Raw genomic sequence first — 21,267 nt, forward strand, 5'->3', positions numbered from 1 at the left:
TTTTCAAACAAGCTTTTCTCTAGACATGACGGAAAGGCTTTAAAGGGATTCCCTTTCTAAATGATTTTCTATGTTCCAAATATGTACTATTTATTATGAATTATCTATCATCTATCTATCATCTATCTATCTATCTATCTATTGTTTTATAGAAGTTCTATATTTATATATATATTTATATATATATTTATATAATTCTAAATGTATTCTATATTCAATTGATATGTCTTTTAACTTTTGGATAGTATTGGCAGCCTCACTACTTTCCTTCAATATGAAATTGGGTAAAACATCCACAGTTACCATCTCCTTTTATATACATATTTTTATATATTTAAAGATTTTATATACATATAAACACACACATATATGTATAGTTATTATTCTTTCGGTGTATGCTTATGCCAAGGAAGAAAAATTCACTTGTTGGCATGTCCATTTTAAAAGCTACTAAGACAGTCAACATTTAAAAAATCTTGAAAATGGCTAAAAGATATTTCTTGGTTTTCTTTTTTGCCCAAAAAGATAACTTTCACTGGAAATAAAAACCTCATCCTCTTGCCACAAATAAAGCTCCTGACATACTTGAAAAGGCCTCTGTTTTTTCTACTTTAGCAGAAAAGCAAGCTTCTCATACAGTTGTCATATGTTGCTTTTTACAGAGACATGCATTGGCACTAAAGATTCTTCCAACAACCCTGAAAGTTTTGTCAACCACCATAAAAATCATCAGCTTTATCATTAAAAAACTACTTTGTCAAGACATGGAGATAGAATACAAAAGTGCTTCACTACCACAAAGAAGTTTGCTGGCTCTCAAGAAGACAAGGATTATTTCAACTAAAGTTCAAGCCTAAATCTTTCTTCAACCACAGTCAAGTACTTTCTTTTCTTTTTTCTTCCTTCCTTTCTCTTTTTCTTTCTTTTCTTTTCCTTTCTTTTCTTTTCTCTCCCCTTCCTTCCTTCTTTCCTTCCTTCCTTCTTTCCTTCCTTCCTTCCTTCCTTCCTTCCTTCCTTCCTTCCTTCCTTCCTTCCTTCCTTCCTTCTCTCCTTCCCCTATCTTTTAAAGAAAGGATATTTATCCATAGGCTGGCTTACCTGACAGATATTTTTAACAACGTAAATGAGGCATACCTTTCAATACATGGTCCTAAAATCACCATTTTTTAAAAGATTTGTTTATTTATTTTAGAAAGAAAGAGAGAGTGTGTGTGTGAATGGGGGGAGAGAGAGAGAGAGAGACACCCTTCTGGGCACATAGCCCCACACAGTGCTCAATCTCATGACTCTGAGATCATGACTTGAGCTGAAATCAAGAGTCAGGTCCTCAACCAACTGAGCCACCTAGGCCCCCCACCATTGCTGATGTAAGTAAATAAATGTGTGTGTGTGTGTGTGTGTGTGTGTGAGTGTATGTACATCTTCTTGTCCAACTTGCCAATATAGAAAAAGACAGTTGCTCCAAAAATCCTTATAAACATTTAGATGCTGAAAGAAGAGCTTTACCAGGACACAATTGAGATGCAAAATTATCTATCATTTTATTTCTTTAAAGAGAGAAATCTACACAAATATTATATACTTAAACTTCTTCTATAGTTATTTCTTTCTTTTAAAGAGCTATTTATTGGTGGAGGATGGGGAGGGGGAGGGGCACAGGGAAAGGGAGAGAAGTAGACTCCCCATTATCAATGCGGCCTGACCTGAGGCTCAGTCTCACAACACTAAGATCATGACCTGAACAGAAATGAAGAGTTGGATGTTGAACCAACTGAATCTTTAAAGATTCTGGTGCCCCTCTAAAGTTTTTTCTATCTTTATGGCATTATAATTGAAGAATAGTTCCACATTTATTTTTTTACTGATATAAACTATTAAAGATACCGACATAGACAAAGAACTCATGGATTTTGTCCATATAAGTATGGACAAAAGCTTATTACTAATTGAAACTTACCACAATAGAGTACTCGAATTAACATTTATTATTAAGTTCAAAGCTCACACATAACACCTTGAAAAAATGCTAGTTTTCCTTGACAATCCATGCCTTGTAGAACACACTGTGGAAGACTTAAATTACTCACAGTAATACCTTTGTGAATCCAGACTTTTCTTTTTTTTAATAGAGAAATCCACATATGCTTTCTTCCAGAAATAATACAGTACAATTTTTGTATTTAGATTAATGATTCATTTGAAGATTTTTCTTGTATATTGAATATCAGGAGCTAATTATTAAATGGCTTTCTAAATGCTACTGCTTATATATAGAACATGTGTAGTATTTTGGTAGAATTTGGAACTCTGCATCCCTTTCGATCTTTATGGCACTGTTGCTACCCTCTACTGCAATGTAGCTTTATTTCATACTTAAAAGAAATGCTTTAGTGTTTTGACATTTAATTTCATATTAATGTTGGACATAAACCCTTCATGAAGGTAAGGGATATTTTAATTTCTGTTTCTAACTGCACATGAACTTCATTATAAATCAATATATTTTTTATTAAGTGATATTTCTGCAGCTTTGATGAGCATGAGATTTCCTCTTACATCTAGTAATATGATATATTAGCAAAGTCTTCTAATACTGAAACAAACTTTTATCTCCGGAAGAAATCCAACTTGTTCAAAATACATTACCTTTTCTACTCCGCATTCAATTTTGTTTATTAATTTTTCCCGAATTTTTACATCTGTGCCACTGAGATTGCCCACAATTTCCATTTCTCATAGTGAACTTGTAAGAGTTTGAAATTAATTTATAAATTAAAAAAACAAATAAATACAAAGACATGTTAAAATGTAGTTCTTTCAAAGAATAAAGTTGAACAGCCTTTGGTGACGGTATTCAAGAAGAAAGAAACGTGGCACATACAGCCAGAATCAGGAATGAAAATTGGAACATCATTACAGCTGATTCTGCTAAGGCAGTAACATATACAAAACTGTATCAATGTACTTGAAAATTTAGACAATGTGGATAATTGTTAGAAAAATAAGTGCTACAAATTGATATAGGAAAAAATATAAAATTTGAATTGCGTTATTAAAGAAAATCAATCAGTAGCCAAAAATATTTTCACAAAGTAAACATCAGGTGCAGATGGCCTCATCAATAGGTTCCACTGAATATTTCAGAAACCTGTGATTTCATGTAGACCTAAAGTCTTCCCAGATAGTATAAAAAAGAAACTACTACTTAGATCACTTTACAAGGCTCACAGAACTTCGATGTTGAAAGATGGCAAGGAAAATGTGAAAATGACTAATTACAGGCTCATCTTACTCATAAATATAGATTTAAAATATTAGCAAAAGTATTTAACAATGCATGGAAAGATAACACACTGTGAACAGGTTAGATTTTCCCAGGAATGTAAAGTTGTTTCAACAGTTACAAAATTAATCAATGCTAGTCAGCATATTAGCATATTTAAAAAGATAATTTATATGATCATTCCATAGATGCAAAATCATCATGATATAAAATCTTAGAGAACTAGGAATAGAGGAATATTCACTTAATCTGATTAAAATGTGTCTATGTATATATACATAGGTAGTATAATATTAGGTATATGTCAGCACTTTAATCATTTATATATAACATAAACTTATCAACATGTGTATGTCTATGAATGCATGATATGTCTGTGTATTTAATAAATACTAATATATATTTATATTTAGAAGTCTTTTTTTAATTGGAAAGAAGTTCAGTATTACCATCTTTATTCAGGGTACTGACAATGCTATCCTGTAGAGTAAGGCAAGAATAGGTGGAATAGAGAAAAACAAAATTTCCATTAAATATATAGATTATGTGACTATGTATGTAAATGTTCCAAAAGAAATTAAAAGTATATAACCAACATTAAGACAAAGATTTCAAAGAGCTGCTGGATGGATAATAAATCAATAAATCTAATCCAGAGTTCTATAAGTTTAGGCAAAATATATATATATATATTTGTATATATAGTGTATATATATTTATATATATATACACTATATATATTTTTAAAAACATATATATTTTAGGCATATGATAGAGAGAGATTTAGAGATATAACAATCACCTCTAAAAGCTCCTTTGTGCTCCTTTGACATCAACTCTTCCCCTGTGCTCAGGTAATCAGATATCAGCTTTCTTTCACTCTACATTAAGTTCTACCTTTTCCAGAATTTCACATAAATAAAATCCCACAGCATATACTCTTTCTTCAGGTTCCTTTCATTCAGTATAGTGTTTCTGAGATTCATTCATGTTGTTCAACTTATCATTAGTACATTTATTTTTGTTGCAGGATAGTATTCCTTTGTGTGAGATTTGTATAGCCAGTCTCCTATGAATGGACATTTGCACTTTTTCCAGTTTGATGCTATTATGAACAAAGCTGAGGGGCACCTGGGTGGTTCAGCTGCTTGAGTGTCTGACTCCTGGTTTTGGCTCAAGTCATGATCTGTGTGATCGAGTCCCACACATGCTATGCATTCAGCCAGGAGTCCGCTTGATACTCTCACATTCCCTCTGCCCTTCCCCCTCCTTAGTCTCTCTTTCTCACTCTCTCAAATAAATAAATCTTTAAAAAAATTTAAAAATCTACTATAAATATTTGTATTATGGCTTATGCTTTTATTTCTCTTAGGTAATTCCTCAGCATGAAATTGCTGGGTATTTCTACAAGTATACATTTAATTTTATAGGTAATTGCCAAATAGCTTTTCAAAGTGGTATATCACTTTGCATTCTTACCAGTAAAATTTGGATATTCCAGTTCGAATTATTTGCCAACTGCATCAGTCAGGGTGGCAACAGAAACAATAGGATATGTATAGGTATTTAAAAAGAAATAGATCTTTCTTATGATTATTGGCTCACATGAAGTTCACGGAGAGGCCGAAAATCTCATCTGCTATCTGCAAGCTGTAGCCCCAAGAAAACTGTTCTTGTAGCTCCATTCCAAACCCAAAGGCCTGAGAACTGGGGTAGACATAATGTAAGTCCTAGTCTAAGTCTGAAGACTCAAGAACAGGGATTCAACGGTGTCAAAGCCAAGGCCTGAGAACAAGAAGTGCCAATGTTCAAGGGAAGGAGAAGTGCCAATGTTCAAGGGAAGGAGAAAATGGATATACCAACTCAAGCAACGCTTCAAGAGAGTAAATCTACCCTTCTTTTGCCCTCTTTGTTCTAATCAGGCCATCAATGGATTAGATGATACACAAGCACACTGGTAAAGGTGATCTTCAAATGCCAAAGCTGACGATTCAAATGTTAATCTCTCAGAAACAGTTTCATAAACACATGCAGAAATAGCGTTTTGCCAGTTTTGCCCTTGGTCCACCAAGTTGACACATAAAATTAACCATCACACCAACACTTGGCTATGTCAATATTTTTGGTGTTTCCAATCTAATGAATTTGTAATAGTAACTCATTATGCTTCTAATCTAAGTGTTAATGTGATGACTAATGATATTCAACATATTTTCATGTGCTTGCTAGTCTTCTGTTGTGAACTGGTCAATATGGTGCCTAATTAGTACTAAATCGCTTTCTTATTTTGGACTTGTAAGAGCTCTTTATATATTATGGATTCAAGCCTTTTTACAGCATTATAATTGCCTTTAGAGGCACATGGTCAATACTTTTAGTGTCCCAGATATTTTTTTTTATTTTTTAAGGATTTTATTTATTTATTCATGAGAGACACACAGAAAGAGAGGCAGAGACATAGGCAGAGGGAGAAGCAGGCTCTCTGCAGGGACCCCGATGCAGGACTCGATCCCAGGACCTCAGGATCACAACCTAAGCCGAAGGCAGATGCTCACCCACTGAGCCACCCAGGTGCCTGATTTTTTTTTTTTATTTTTATAGCTAGAGATATTTATATATTTTACATTAATTAATATTCCTTAAACTATACATAATCTTTTGCACACCTCTTTGTATATCTGTTTTGTGTATTCTTACCTAGGAGTGGTATAATCAAAAAAGGGAAGCATGTTGGATGGAACTTCTGATTCTCTTATTAAGTCAGAGGCCCCAGCAATTTACATCTTGTGCCTCTGCTATTACTTTAGCCCTTGAAACATTCTACTGGAGCCTCAGGATTCACTGGGAGAGAGATGATTATTGCCAGTTTCTTATAGGCCAAATCTAGTAGTGGCACATGTAATTTCTGCTAACAGGAAATTTACTACTCTTTAGTAATATAGCCCCATTTAAATGCTTAAAAGGCTAAAAGGTATAGTTGTACAATTGTAATCCTAGGTGGAGAAATTATTACTTTTCATATTTTATTTTTATTTTCTCTAGTTCCATTACAGTTCTCATTTGGTCCAAAGGTAGGCATATGGTCCAGGTTTGGGCCACTAGTTTATTTCTTTATTTTTCACTACAATGATTCAGGATGGTTATTAAACCCAAATTAGTCCAAAGAACCTCAATGTATTATTGCTAAATTTTGAGAACCATAGGACAGTGACTAGGGTGAGTTCCTCTTACATTTTATAACTAAAGTGTTTCACTCAACCCACTATAGTCACAGTTTTGAGAACCACTATTCTTCATTAAAACTCTAGGGCTCTCTTGAATGCATTTTTAAAAGTTCCTGATATTTTGGTTTCTACTCAAATTATTTAAATAATGGGTGATCTGGCTCCTACAAGACACCGGCTGGGAATAATTATTTTTGACCTCAAAGAATAAGTTGTGAAAAAAATCAAATTATATGTGTAAATATTTCAGCCACTGAAAGAAAGGTAATATATATATATATAAAATATATATTATATAATATAAATATATATGGTCGTATTGCATATATACATATAATATATATAATATATATGGTCATATTATATATATTTGTAAATATATATATATTGAAATATCAAGATTCTCTGAAAACACAGTGTATCAATCTTGCAGTTAAAAATATATTAATTAAAACTGAAAGCACAGGTACTATGTTTACAATAGCATGCAGTATGATTGGTTTGGGAATTTATGATGATTACTTTTTATATGTATTTGGCAGAGCAATTTTTGTATTTTTATTCTACATAGTTCATATAAATGTACTATAATCTGTGCAGTGCTATCCCCTTTTATAGATAATAAAATGTTGTATGGAAAACATTTTTATTTATTTATTTATTTATTTTTTAATTTTTATTTATTTATGATAGTCACAGAGAGAGAGAGAGGCAGAGACACAGGCAGAGGGAGAAGCAGGCTCCATGCACCGGGAGCCCGATGTGGGATTCGATCCCGGGTCTCCAGGATCGCGCCCTGGGCCAAAGGCAGGCAGGCACCAAACCGCTGCGCCACCCAGGGATCCCGGAAAACATTTTTATACAATGAAGCTTTTGAGTAAGATTTAAATATATGTCTGTACAACTATAAACTCCATGCAATTTATAGAGCATCTTTTATTAGTGGAAATAAATAATTTGGTAAATTAGTGAAAATCTACCTAAAGCCACAACATGCTATGAACTCTTAAACACGAAGAAGAGAGTTACTACCTCTATGCCCTAGCAATTTATACTTTAGGATTTGTACAAGAAATCTTATTACACTCATAGGCAATTAGATAACAATACAAATTATCTTTGGTAGAGTTCTAAATTGTTCTGTTCTAATTGTTGCTTGGGTATAAAGTGCTTAATTTCAGATATTCTTCATTTATCAACCAGCTTAAGGTCATTCAGCATAAATTCTGTAAAAGATTTGAACATAAACAGTATTTTTAATATAAGATGAATATCTGGGGGATCCCTGGGTGGCGCAGCGGTTTAGCGCCTGCCTTTGGCCCAGGGCGCGATCCTGGGGACCCAGGATCGAATCCCACATCGGGCTCCCGGTGCATGGAGCCTGCTTCTCTCTCTGCCTATGTCTCTGCCTCTCTCTCTCTCTCTGTGTGACTATCATAAATAAAATAAAAATTAAAAAAAAAAAAAAAGATGAATATCTGGTACACAGAAAAGAGGGCAAAAGGTCCAGACGCCAATGTTTTGAAAGAATTAAAGAGAGGCCACTTTCTCTACTATTGCATTGAACCACTATGAAATTATAACGACTTTGATCTGGGGAGTCTAAATACACAGCATCCTGTTCTAAATGTTAGCACTTTCATGGTAAATACCACATGAAATGCTGTGATGACTGGCATGAAAGCAATGTCTCATGCATGGAAATTCTATGTGTGGCAAAAAAAAAAAAAAAAAAGCCCTGATTAATAAGTACACTTGAGGCATTTGAAAACTCTTAGTAATACCTCTGATGGTTGTACATTTAGGAGAAGACTGTCAAAATCTGGGAAAACAACTTATAAAATAGATCAGAGTAGAGTGATATATACAAAATTATGCCTTTTTTTCTTCATCCATTTCAAATAATGATATCATGCCTTCCTGAAAACTATCTTAAATCTATACAATATATGACATTAGGATAACTTATTAAGCAGGTAAAAATAGGCAGATAGGTAGATGCCCCATAATACATGACACATATAAACCAACTGCAAATTATACTTTTTAATTTTATGCCATTAATCTAATTTTAAGCCTTTTATATGAATATTTGATATTTGGGAGAGGGAATGATTTCTTGAAAAGCACTCAAAAAAGAGTAAAACACAAAATTAAATATTGAGGATATTGTCTATATCGCAATTAATATTTTCGCATAAACAAAAAAAACAAAACTCAAGGTTTTTTCAATATACAAAGAGAGGATTAGCATTCAAGATATCTGAACGACATTACAGATCAAAAGAAAAATAGTAAGAAACATAATTTAAAAAATGAGATAAGCAAGTAATTAGGAAATACATATGGCCAATTAGATGAATCTCTTATTTTGAATTGATCAGGGTTAGCAGCAAAAGCCATGGGACAGTAAATGAAGGGTGTTTTTCACATAAGTTAAGATTGCTTACCTGCTTTTTTCAGTACCCACCTAAAGCACAGGTACTTAATCCCACCTAAAGCAGAATATTCAGAATATTTACACTAAAATTTTAAAAGTCTATGATTACAAAATATTGTCAAGGATGAAAAAAAATAAGAATATTCACAAACTGTGACAATGTATCAGAAATTCCACCCTTAGCTAGCTATATTCCAAATAATCTATATGCAAAGTACATAATTATAGGAATATTTATTGTAGCACAGTTCAAGAAATTGGAAACATAAATGACCTTCAGAAATAAAATGGATATATAATTTGTGAAATAGCAATATAAAGTACTTAAAGTGAATGAACTAGATGACATATTAACATGAATGTTTCAAAATATAATGTAAAAAAAAACAGATTCAGAAAAATGCATATATATTAGCTCTTATTTATTAAAAGTCAAATATTATATAAAATGTATATGAGAATGCATATATAATGGAAAGTATGCATGTGTTATAAAATCCAAATTTCTTGTGGTGATTTCCTCTAGCGAGGAAGAGAGGCATTAAAACTATAGGGGTACCTGGGTGGCTCAGTCGTTGAGCGCCTACCTCCGGCTCAGTTCGTGATCCTGAGATCCTGGGATCAAGTGCCTCATTGGCCTCCACAAAGGAAGACTGCTTCTTCCCCTGCCTAGGTCTCTGCCTCTTTCTGTGTGTCTCTCATGAATAAATAAATAAAATCTTTTTTAAAAAGCCTATATATACATATATGATTTGTGAAAATTTCATACATTAGATGTACTCCAACTGGTTGGTGAGTACATTAAACATCATTGTGTTATAAATTCTAATCTTTTTGAGATGTCTCCTTAAATAAACTCATTTTAAAATAGAAGGATTAGAGGAGATATAAAGTTGCTATCATCTGGTTATAGATTAAATTTCATGAAATAAAAATATCACTTATCAAATATTAAGCTTTCTTTTTAAAAAAAATAAGCTTTCCTTTTATAGGTCACATATAAAAACATTGTCTAACAAATCTAAAAATTATATTAAATATATATATTTTATATATAGATGATATATAACTCATTTTCACTATAATATGTATATATGTTAGTACTATTAGTAGTTTTAATGTTGATTCAATGGAGCTATGTCCAAAATGCTAGAGTAAAAGTAAGTACCTATCACCATTTTAAGGAAAAAAAATACCTATCAATATGTTCCAATGACTTTGACAAACCACTTTTTTACTGTTAACTCAACAATAGAAAACCATGGAAAACAGTACATTAGACCTAATTAGATGAAGAATGTGAAAAATGGAGTCCCATTTCTGGCAAGAAGCCATTCACTTAAATTGATTTTCAAAACCACATCCTTCTCATCACCTTCTCTTGAGTTATGCAGACTATTCCATTCAGTTCCCTTCCCGAACTGGAGTTTCTCTAAATTCATTTGACTATGGATTTAATTTGCATCAGAATAAGAAAGAGCCACTTATATGTGATATTCTGGTAGAAGGTGAGAAAGTGAAGACATCCATCCAAGTAGCATCAGGGAAGTACAAGACAAGCCTGATTCCTATTCATAGTGGGACATTGGCTCCAATTGTGGGGTGCCTATCATGGACAGCCTATTTTGTGGAAGATTGAGGTCCCACAAATCTCTACATACTGGGAATAGAAATTTTAATAAGATTTCAGAAGAAATGTAAGTTTAGGAGAATATTCAGAAGTTATTGAAAGGAAAATTACTATCTTTTTTATGCAGTGCAAATGACAAAAAACATTGAATAAGTGAGTGTGTGTGTGCTTTGAAAATATTTCTGCATTGAGTTGTGTTGTTATGGATTCTTTATGTTATGTTTTGCTTCTGGTTTTGGTTTTCTTGGTATCATAGCAGCTTTTATCATAACATTTTACATCAATCACTTTGAAACTGAGGACTCTAATTCCAACTTGTCAAGGACGAAGAGATGAAATGTGAGGAAACTACCTGACAAGAAGCAGATATTTGTGCACCAAGAAATGATATTCACTACTCCCATTGTGAATCAGATGTATAAAATTATGGCTGCCTTGCCTATGATTGACATTTGAAGGATTTTTTTCTACAAAAAGGCATCAGAGAAACATCTTTAATAAAACCCATGCCTCTCTGTTGGCCTATAGTTCACACAGTGATTCTACAATTCAGTTTTATACAAATGCATACATACCTAAATTCCAGATTTTATTTCCTCTGCTGTTTGTATGTGCTTTAATGCTACCATGTGTATTGTCTTGCAACTATAATTTAAATGTTAGGGCAATATACTTACTCTAAAGACCACTTCATATAACTACCTAGAGTTAGAGATTTGAAGGGGGTCCAACCAGAACAACTACTTGGCCAACTTTTATTTGATATATATATATATATACTTTCTCAACTGGTGTTTTTATTTGTAAAAGGTCATTGAATGCAAAATATCCTTTAAGTATATACCACATAATTCTTTGATCAGTCACTTCCCCAAAGTGTGGATGATGGTTAATTCTACATGTCAGCTTGATTGGATCATGGGATGCCCAGATACTTGATAAAAAATTATTCTGGGTATTTATATGAGGATGTTCGGGATGAGATTAATATTTAAATCACAGATTGACCTTCATAATGTGGGTGAGCCTAATTCAGTTAGTTAAAAGCCTGAATAGAAAAAAGGGCTGAACTTTCCCTAAGAAAGATAGTTTTTACTCTGGGACATGAGCTTTATTCTCCCTTCAGAGTCAAACTGACATATCAGCTCAGCTATTCCTGAGTCTCAAAGCCTGCCACTTATCATTCTAGAACTTAAGCCATTGGCTCTGTACTGGGTCTTGATCTTGTTGATCCATGCTACAGATCTTGGATTTGACAGCCTCCACAGTCACAAGAGATAATTCTTTGTGATAAACCTCTTAGTCTCTCTGTGTATACATCCAATTGGTTCTTTCTCTGGAGAATCCTGACTAATGCAAATAAAATGTTAGATGAGTCTAGTGATTTAGTTTTCAGTGACAGACAGTATCAAAATTTTAAATAATAAATTGAGATTATTCTGTTGCTACTATAAGTCAAGAGAGAGAAACTCAGAAGAAACATGTAAAACAGATCACAGTAGACTAATATATACCAAAACAGATCAGAGTAGACTGATACATAGCAAATTATATTTTTTATCCACTTCAGGTAATGATGAATGAGATATTTGAGATGAAATTATTAACTATTTTGTCATACCTATTTGAAATTTTTGTGTTTATATTATTATTTTTTAAAGATTTTATTTATTTAATTGAGAGAGAGAGGGAGAGTGAGTAAGAGAGAGAATGATCAGAAGAGAGGGAAAAGTAGACTCCCTGCTGAGCAGGAAGCCTGACATGGGGCAGATATGATGACTCTGGGACTATTACCTAAGCGGAAGGCAGACGCTTTAACAACTGAGCCACCCTGGTGTTCTCTATTTGAAATTTTTAAACAATCATTTACTATTTTGCCAATAAAAAATAATGAATAAATAAATAAATAAATGTTTAGAAAGAGCTTCCAAATTTGCCAAATTTCACCAACATTTGTCTGTCATGACATCATTTAAAAAATTATTGTATAACCTTTATTCTTAATCTATCTTTGTGGGCTTACATGTTCTATTGATCTTTAAAGTTGAAATACAGTAAAAATATGTGGCTAAAATTTGAGAAGTAAACATTTTTTTCTGATTTAACATTCTTTCCTCACATGTAGCAGTATTATTTAAAGAAATCTCAATTTCAGAAAAGAAAAAAGTATAATGTTGCTTTTCCAACATTTTTAGAAAATACAACAAAAAGGCATAAGTGTAATAAGAATTTCATTTTCTGTGAATTCCAGCTTAATGTAAATCTAAGACCTAAATATAGAATATAGTCAAATCTTACTATTTGAGGAAAAGCTGCATCTGCAAAAATTCAGAATTAAAAATAACTTTAAAACCATTAAAAAGCTAAAATAAGCTAATTTTTAAAAAAAGATTTTACATATTTATTCATGAGAGACACAGACAGAGAGGCAGAGAAACGGGCAGCAGGAAAAGCCTGCTCCCTACAGGAGTCCGATGTGGGGCTCCATCCCCTGATCATGCTCTGAGCCAAAGGCAGACGATGCTCAACAACTGAGCCACCCAGGTGCCCCTAAAATAAGCTCATTGATATTTATAAGACACACTACCCAAACAATAGCAGAAACACTTTTCAAGTACATACTGAACACATAATGAGACAGGGCATATTCTACACTATAAAAGGAGTCTCAATATTTTCATTGGATTTAAATCACGCAACATATATTATCTGCCTAAACCGGAACTAAATTGGTAATTAATAGCAAGAAGCTTTCTGGAAATTCCCTCATATATTAACAGAAAGAAATCAATTTCTAAGGTTCAGCTAAAGCAATGCTTAGAGGAAAAAGCGTAGAATTGAGCACATTCATTTAAAAAAGAGAGATAGAGAGCATTCATATTAATGACCTAACTACCTTAGGAAGCTAGAAAAAAAGAAAAAAGAGAGAAAAAACAAACTAAAATTAAACAAAAGAAGAGAAACAATAAATATAAAGGCAGAAAACAATGAAATAGAAACCAGAAAACTAATAGAGAATACTAATGCAGCAAAAAGATTTTTCTTTGGGAAGATCAATAAAATTCACAAACTTCCTGCCAGGCTAATCACAAAATATGAGAAAAAACATAAGTTATCAATGTCAAGAAAAAAGGAGGGGACATCATTGTGAAACTTCTAAGACTTTAACAAGTTGATAAAGGAATGGTATGAGGATCTATAGGTCAGTGTATTCAAAAGTAAAGATGAAGAGACTCCTAACTCTGGGAAACGAACTAGGGGTGGTAGAAAGGGAGGTGGGCAGGGGGTGGGCGTGACTGGATGACGGGCACTGAGGGGGGCACTTGATGGGATGAGCACTGGGTGTTATTCTATATGTTGGCAAATTGAACACCAATAAAAAATAAATTTATTAAAAAAAAGTAAAGATGAAATGGACAAATACCTTGAATGACACAAACTACCAATCTCATTCAACAAGTAATATACAACTTAAATATTTGTTTGTCTATGAAAAAGACTGATATGTTAGATACAATTTTTACACAAAACTCCTGTGTCAGATGACTTAGAAATAAGGAAAAGATATTTGTTCTTATCTCTTCTATTAAAAGTTGTATTGAAGATTTAACTAGTATAGTGAAAGTAGGGAAAATAAAACCATAGATTTGAAAGCAATAATTAAATGTCTTTATTCATAGATGACATGATTATCTATGTAGAAAATTCTAAGAATTTACAAAAAAATATATTATAACTAGTAAGTATGTCTGGAAAGGTTGGAAGATATGAAATCAAAATGCAAATATAAATTGCATTTCTATATACTGGTAATCAATCATTGGAAATCAAATAACCTAAAAAATACATTTCATAAATGAATTGAACAAAATATATAAAAGATCTCTGACCTAAAATAAATAAAATGGATTAATATCTAAATGAATGCAGAGATATATTAAGCTGATTCCTTAAAGACACATTTTTGTGTTAGGGTTCTCCAGAGAAAAAGGAGCAACAGGAGATTTTAGAGAGAGAGAGAGAGATTTATTATAGGACTTAGTTCACATGATTGTAGAGGCTGAGAAGTCCCACAATCTGCTAACTGCAAACTTCAAAACCGGGAAGCTGGTTGTGTAATTTAGTTTGATCCTAAGGCCTGAGAATCAGGGGAGCTGGTATTGTTCCAGTCCAAATAGAAAGGCCCAAATATCAGGAGTGCCAATGTCCAAGGGCAAAAGAAAGTAAATGTCCCAACTGAAGCAAATAGAGCAAACTTGCCCTTTCTCCTTCTTTTTGTTCTATTCAGACCATCAACGAATTGAATGGTGCACACTCCCATTGGAAAGGACAATGTTCTTTACTCATTGTACTGACTCAGATGTTAACCTTTTTCACAAACACACTCACAGACATGTCCAGAAATAATGTTTTACCAGGTATCTGGACATCCTTTAGTCTAGTAAGATTGACACATAAATTTAATAATTAAAATTATTAAGAGCCAACTGTCCCCTACTATATCTATAGAGTCATTACCATTCCAATTAAATTTTTAACAGACTTGTATGGAAATTGTCAAGCTGATTCTAAAGTTTACATGGGATTTCAAAAGCGCTAGAAAAGGAAACTATTTGAGATGATTTATACTTAAGTAAAACTATAAAAAGTAGACTTTTTCTTATCACTGCCTTTTTTTATGAATGAGATCAAAAATATCAAGGAGCTACAACTTTAAAGACAGTTTCATTTCTTTCATATAAACTGACACCTCCTATGATATGACATTTCCTGAAAATTAATGGGAGCTTCCTGAATCTGAGTATCTCCATACATGACCCGCAAACCATCCAGATCAATAGAGGAAACAGAAAACCATCCATAACCTTTGCCTGAAATGAGTAAGAGAGAGAGAATACTACAGCTCCAAATTATGTGAGTGATGATATAAACATCTCATTTCATTCCACAGTCAGTTGCATTTGCAACGCAGAATCAGGATTTAATGGAGATTTCTCAGGAAAAGGAAAGTCCTACTCTAAAGGAAAAAATTATTTCAAGCTGAGGCTAAGTTGGTCAGATCAATGGCCACAGGAAAATTGATAAGAAGGGGCACAACTTTTGGGAGGAGGGAGGTGACTTAGATGGCAAAAGTTTCCCTCAGAACTTTAGTAATGAAGGTAAAGAAGGATATAGTAGTCAAAATTAAGTTTTCTACATAAAAAATTCACAAAATCAACCCTCTCTATCAATGAACCACCAAAAACTAAAGAAGCTGCCTTCCAACAGCAAAGAAGATCCTTTATCCATAATTTGGCCAAACCCCTCAACCCTGCCTATGTTGAAACAACTGTCATTACTGATCTCAGAAAATACAAAATGTATGAAAATAAGCACAAAATGGCAGGTAATATATAAAAGTAAAACTACAACAAAGACAAAAAAAAATCAAATGCTAAATAATCACCTAAGTCACAACAATAAGGCAGAGAAAACCTGTAACATATCACATAACCTAATTTTAATGCTATCAAACTAGCCTTTGTAGATATGAATCAGACAGAATTCAAAAATCTCTTGAAAAAAATCAGCAATACATGGAAAAAAAAAAAGAAACTTTGACTACAGTGAGAAATAGATATTTTTTTTCAAGATGGAAGTCTATTGCAGATGACTTTATTTTTTGTTGTAAACAAAAAATAACCATAGCCCAGTCTGTAGGGATATATCACCTTTTACATTTTAGGTGAATTATAAATCGCCATATCTGTATTGGACTAATATTTGATATTTAGGTTTAAATTCAGATTCAAGGAACAGAGATCACCCATGGGCCATATACTACTCCTCTACACTACATGCTAACTCATTTAATTCTCATTAATTCCTTCTGGTGGGTGTTTTAGTTTCTATTTTGTAGATGAAAATCTGAGAAACAGCAAATTAAAGGTATATGCTCAAAGTTTCACAGCTTAATGCCAAGCCAGATTTAAATCCAGTTCTCTATATGCCCAATGTTCCCTTCATTTTATTCTGAGAATCTCAATCTATTACACTCTATAAACTGTACATTTCATAGGTAGTCAGGTATAAATAACTGCTTTTTAAAAATTTAACTGAGTTTCTCATATATTAAATGCTAAACAATTGTCATGAACACCAAAAAATGTTGGATAGAAAAAGGAGATTATCATGATTACCTCTGAAATTGAATTCCAGGCAGAGTAGCAGTGACATGATTGAAAATGGGCATCCAGTTGCAGCTTAAGATGTACAAATTGTAAGAAAATACTAATCCCGTCCTGACGATAAGAACAGGGCAGAAAATCTACAAATTATAATTAGTTTGCTTCTTTCTTAACATCCATCACAGAGCTGAGGGGAGGGATGACAGGGACACACATAACACACATACACACACGAGTAAATGGCACACACACACACATCAGTCCGTGGCTGATTTCATTCTTAGCAGAACATGGCAAGGAACCACAGTGGCAAAGAAGAAAGAAGATAACATTTTTAACACATTTTTAAAGCTATCTTAAGGGTTGGTGCAATGGTTTGCAGTCCCCAAACACAAAAAGTGAGCACTCTCTTGCCAGCTCTTTGCATGAAGCTTCACTGCATGCTCATGAGAAAGACTGAGTGTAGGGCTACGAGTGAGAGTAATGAGAGTAGAGTGAGAGTAGAAAAGCTATGAGACCTCATCCAAACCACAAGCACAGCAACCCCGGTGAAGGCTGAGGAAAGGATTGAGAACTCAAACATCTGAGCCTTACGTGAAGCATGAATTTGCTGTCATTTGAAGCTGGAGGGAGGCCCTGAGGAAGACCTCTCTCCCTTTAGTACAGGTATATGGTACCTCTTAAAATCTGAAGGGAGGGCAAAAGAACTTCAAGTCTAGAGGCATATATGAGGCCTTATTCTGAGTACAGGGAAGCAGGCAGCAGTAACGGAGTAGACAGGAGAGGTGAAAGAAATGCAGTGTATGGAGTCTGCAGAAGGCTGAGAGTAGGGCCGAGAAATGAGACCAATATTCCAGACCAATATATTTACAATAGTATACATATACATAAAACACTTAGGAGTAAATGTAACAAAAGCTGTTCAATAAAAAACTAGAAAACATTGTTGAAAAAATTAAAGATGATCCATTAAATTGATAGATCATATCTATTAAACAGATGAAGCAGTATGGTTCAGCTTTCAATGTTCTCCAAATTGACCTATATTTCAGTTTTATTACATCAAAATTCTGACAGGTACATTTTGTAGCAATGCATGAGTGCAAGGGAAAAATACAAAACTGCAAATGATACAGGTTATATACAAAAGGATGTTGGAAAAGATTGGCTTATATTATCAGATTAATTATCAGTAATTAAGATGGAAAAGTATCAGCTAAAGGACAGAGCTGAATTGAAAAATATTCAAGATTCCAGAAGTAGATCCGTCCATACAGAATGAATAAAGAATGAAAGTATAAACATGTAGAAAAAAATTGCAGAGGACTTGGGAGCCTAGAGTCACCAAACATCTTCTGGAAGGATGGGGTGGGTGAGAGCAGAAAGCACAACAATAAAATTTCAAAATGATAAACTGGGACTTCACTATCATTAATACCTTGTATATGCCCAAAGAGATAATCTAGTAAATTGAGAGAGAAGATGCAAATTGGAAAAATATATGCATAAATACATATCTAAGAACTTGTAACCAGAATACAGAAACAACTCTGGCAATTCATTTCCAGGTTTTTTCATCAAGCCAAATGGAAATTCTATACCCGTTAAATAAAAACATCTCATTTCCCTTCCCCCAGTTCTCAATAAGCTCAGTTCTACTTTCTGTCTAAGAAATTGCCTATTCTCGTTATTGCATATGAATGAAATTGTACAATATGTATCCTTTGGGTCTGGCTCTTTTCCCCTCTCTCCCAGGAGTTCCCTCTACCAAGAAAAGACTAGGGACTGAAAGACTCTACTCCGTAAGAATAAAGAATTATCTGTAGCATCAATGTCCTAGAAGCAAAAGGAACCTGAATCAAGTGCACTCAACTCTAAATTAGATACTTCCTTATCAAGACCAAAGTAATATGAATAAAATTCCAATGTGCCATGCATTATTAAAATATGAGGAAATACACAGAAATTTTTTGAACTCTAGTCAATAACTTTCTTCTGGTACAAATGTATTGTTTTGAAACTACTGTCTGGCAGGAGTTAGGAAAGATACATGATTATATATTTTAATTAATTGTATATTTTATTAGCAATTAGTGTTTTAAAAATAAGAAAAAAATACTATAATGTGATCAAGTATCTAAATTTTTAAAAATGTATATTATTAATATAAATTTAGATCAATATAACTTTACAAAACTAGAATTAAAAATAAAAACCTATTTTTTTCTAGGTTTTCCCACTGAAATGGCCATTCTGCAATGTCCTCAATACTCAGATACTGATATCTATTTTTCTGTAAATTTGCCACAAAAAATATAGCATTCTCTAGAGAACTGTTTATTTTTTTCATTCCAATTCCGAGGCAGAAGGACACAGAGGAGAGCATGATACACTCAGTCATGCCAGAAGCTAAGAGACTTTCAAAGACTATTCAAATATGGCAAAAAGACACAAAAGCCAGTCCAAAGGGAACCTCTACTGCTACATAAAGTTGATATAATTTGAATATGAATACAGTAAGGGCTTAGTTAATTAACATATATGAAGTCTGAAAATCCTTAAACCCATAGTTATACACTATCTTTTAAAGCTATGTAATCTTAAGATTATAAAATAATGGCAAATACCATGACATTTGAAGGTCTTTAAGTTGTCTTTCTTAGGATTTATCAAATTTATCATTCTTTAGATTAAAAGAGGAATAAAACCACACTTAATACACCTTTAGAGTCCATCAACTAGTGGCAGTTTGTCTTCTTAACAGTAAACTGCAGAATCTAAAAAAGAAGTACAGTGTTTTTCCAGGAGAATGAAATGAGATCTGTGTTAATTAAAATTTCTAAACTGAATATATGACAGGAACTGTGTGTGTGTATGTGTATGTGTATGTGTGTAACACCAATTTCCTCATTTTATTCTTCACTCTGTGCATCTGAAAGCTTTACATACATTATTCCATTTATTTATACAATTACAAATGTGCCTTTCAAAGGTTTTCATTCTCATCATCATAGACCCTTGTAGAAATTCCATGTCTTCAGAGTTCAGAAAGACAGAGCTTTTGCTAAATAGCGGTAAACTGGTTTAAGAAAATAAAAACCTATCATGAGTCCTAAATTACTGTTACCCTCCTAGATAAGCAAAAATCCAGCTTGCACAAGCATGGTAAATCTGTGGGATGTTGAAGAAGGCAACCTGGTCAAAACAGAGAGCTACATGATGTGCAGAAATAAACACAGTCCACCAAAATGAGAACAAATGGAAGCTAACTACTCAGAATTTGCTATAGCAAGGGAGTCAGCCTCCATCACTTGTTTGGCAGAAATTCAAACGCTTTGCTAGGGTGTGTGGTTGGCTCAGTTGGTTAAGCTTCTGACTCTTGATTTTGATTTAGGTCCTGATTTCAGGATCTTGTGATAAAGCCCCCCATCAGGCTCAAGCTCCACACTCAGCAAGAAATCTTTCTCTCTCTCTTTCTCTCTGCCCCTCCCCACCCTCCACCATACTCATACCTGCACACTCTCTCTCTCTAAAATAAAGAAATAAATCTTTATTTTTTTAAGATTATTTATTTATTTATTCATGAGAGATATATAGAGAGAGGCAGAGACATTGGCAGAGGGAAAACCAGGCTCCTCGAAGGGAACCTGATTTGGGCCTCGATCCCAGGACCTTTGGATCATGACCCCAGCCAAAGGCAGACCCTCAACCATTGAGCCACCCAGGCATCCCAGACATAAATCTTTAAAATAAACAAATGCTATGCAGGACATTGGAAATTGTATAGCACAATAAATTAGAGGAGTGAGACTTCAGGTATATTCTGATTGGAGATTTTTGACATGTGGAGACTGAAGGTGGGCTAAGGGCAAGTGGGATGCGTTTCATGACAGATTTGGGGAAGCTATTCAGCTTTCTCTGGTTAGTACTGAATTGGATATGGGAGTAAAAATAGGGAAGTTGGCAATCATTGACCAACCCATGGCAATTATGGACTGATTACTATAGACATTGTGGTCTTCCTATATAGGTCTAAGTTCCAGTAGCACTATGGTCCAGCCATGTTCCACATGTACAGTCAGATTCTTACTGTGATTTATTTTTAAAAAATTGGATAGAAATGAAGGCCCTTGAGAATCAAGGGAAATTTAGGGAAAATTCTAATTTTCAAACTGATCACAATATTATCACACAAATGAAGTTTTACTTTTGGAATAGTGAAAGAATTGGATGTTGTTTTGGGTTGAGAGAAAAGGATGAGTAAAGACTAATATAAGTTTATAATTTAAGTTATTCAAGCAAAGTTCTCTCATGATATATGTTTAGCCTGCAGGTATAGGGGTCTTCTATCTATTTCTCAATGTTCTAACTAAACTGTCTAACTAACTAAACTGTCAGCAAAAATAAATATCTGCTGTCTATTTAAATTTCTTCACTCTACTGATCAGCAATTTCATTGTCATCTGAGCACCACCAGACTATTCCTCTAATTCCCTCTCCTAAAATGTTTAATCATCACTGAA

At 33.5% G+C, this 21,267-nt stretch overlaps 2 long non-coding RNA genes across 20 annotated transcripts in view; one reads left to right on the forward strand and one right to left on the reverse strand.

Annotated features, from left to right (window-relative positions):
- The window catches only part of LOC140611882 (uncharacterized), a 36,792-nt gene extending 35,633 nt beyond the window's left edge, over positions 1-1,159 (forward strand). The window contains exon 4 of the long non-coding RNA XR_012013159.1: positions 663-1,159. This is a non-coding gene — a long non-coding RNA (uncharacterized lncRNA). The remainder of the gene's footprint in view (positions 1-662) is intronic.
- Positions 1-21,267, reverse strand: part of LOC140611880 (uncharacterized) — a 224,129-nt gene that overhangs the window by 121,680 nt on the left and 81,182 nt on the right. The window lies entirely within an intron of this gene.

Source organism: Canis lupus, chromosome 20 (assembly GCF_048164855.1).
Source record: "Canis lupus baileyi chromosome 20, mCanLup2.hap1, whole genome shotgun sequence".
NCBI classification, from domain to species: domain Eukaryota; kingdom Metazoa; phylum Chordata; class Mammalia; order Carnivora; family Canidae; genus Canis; species Canis lupus.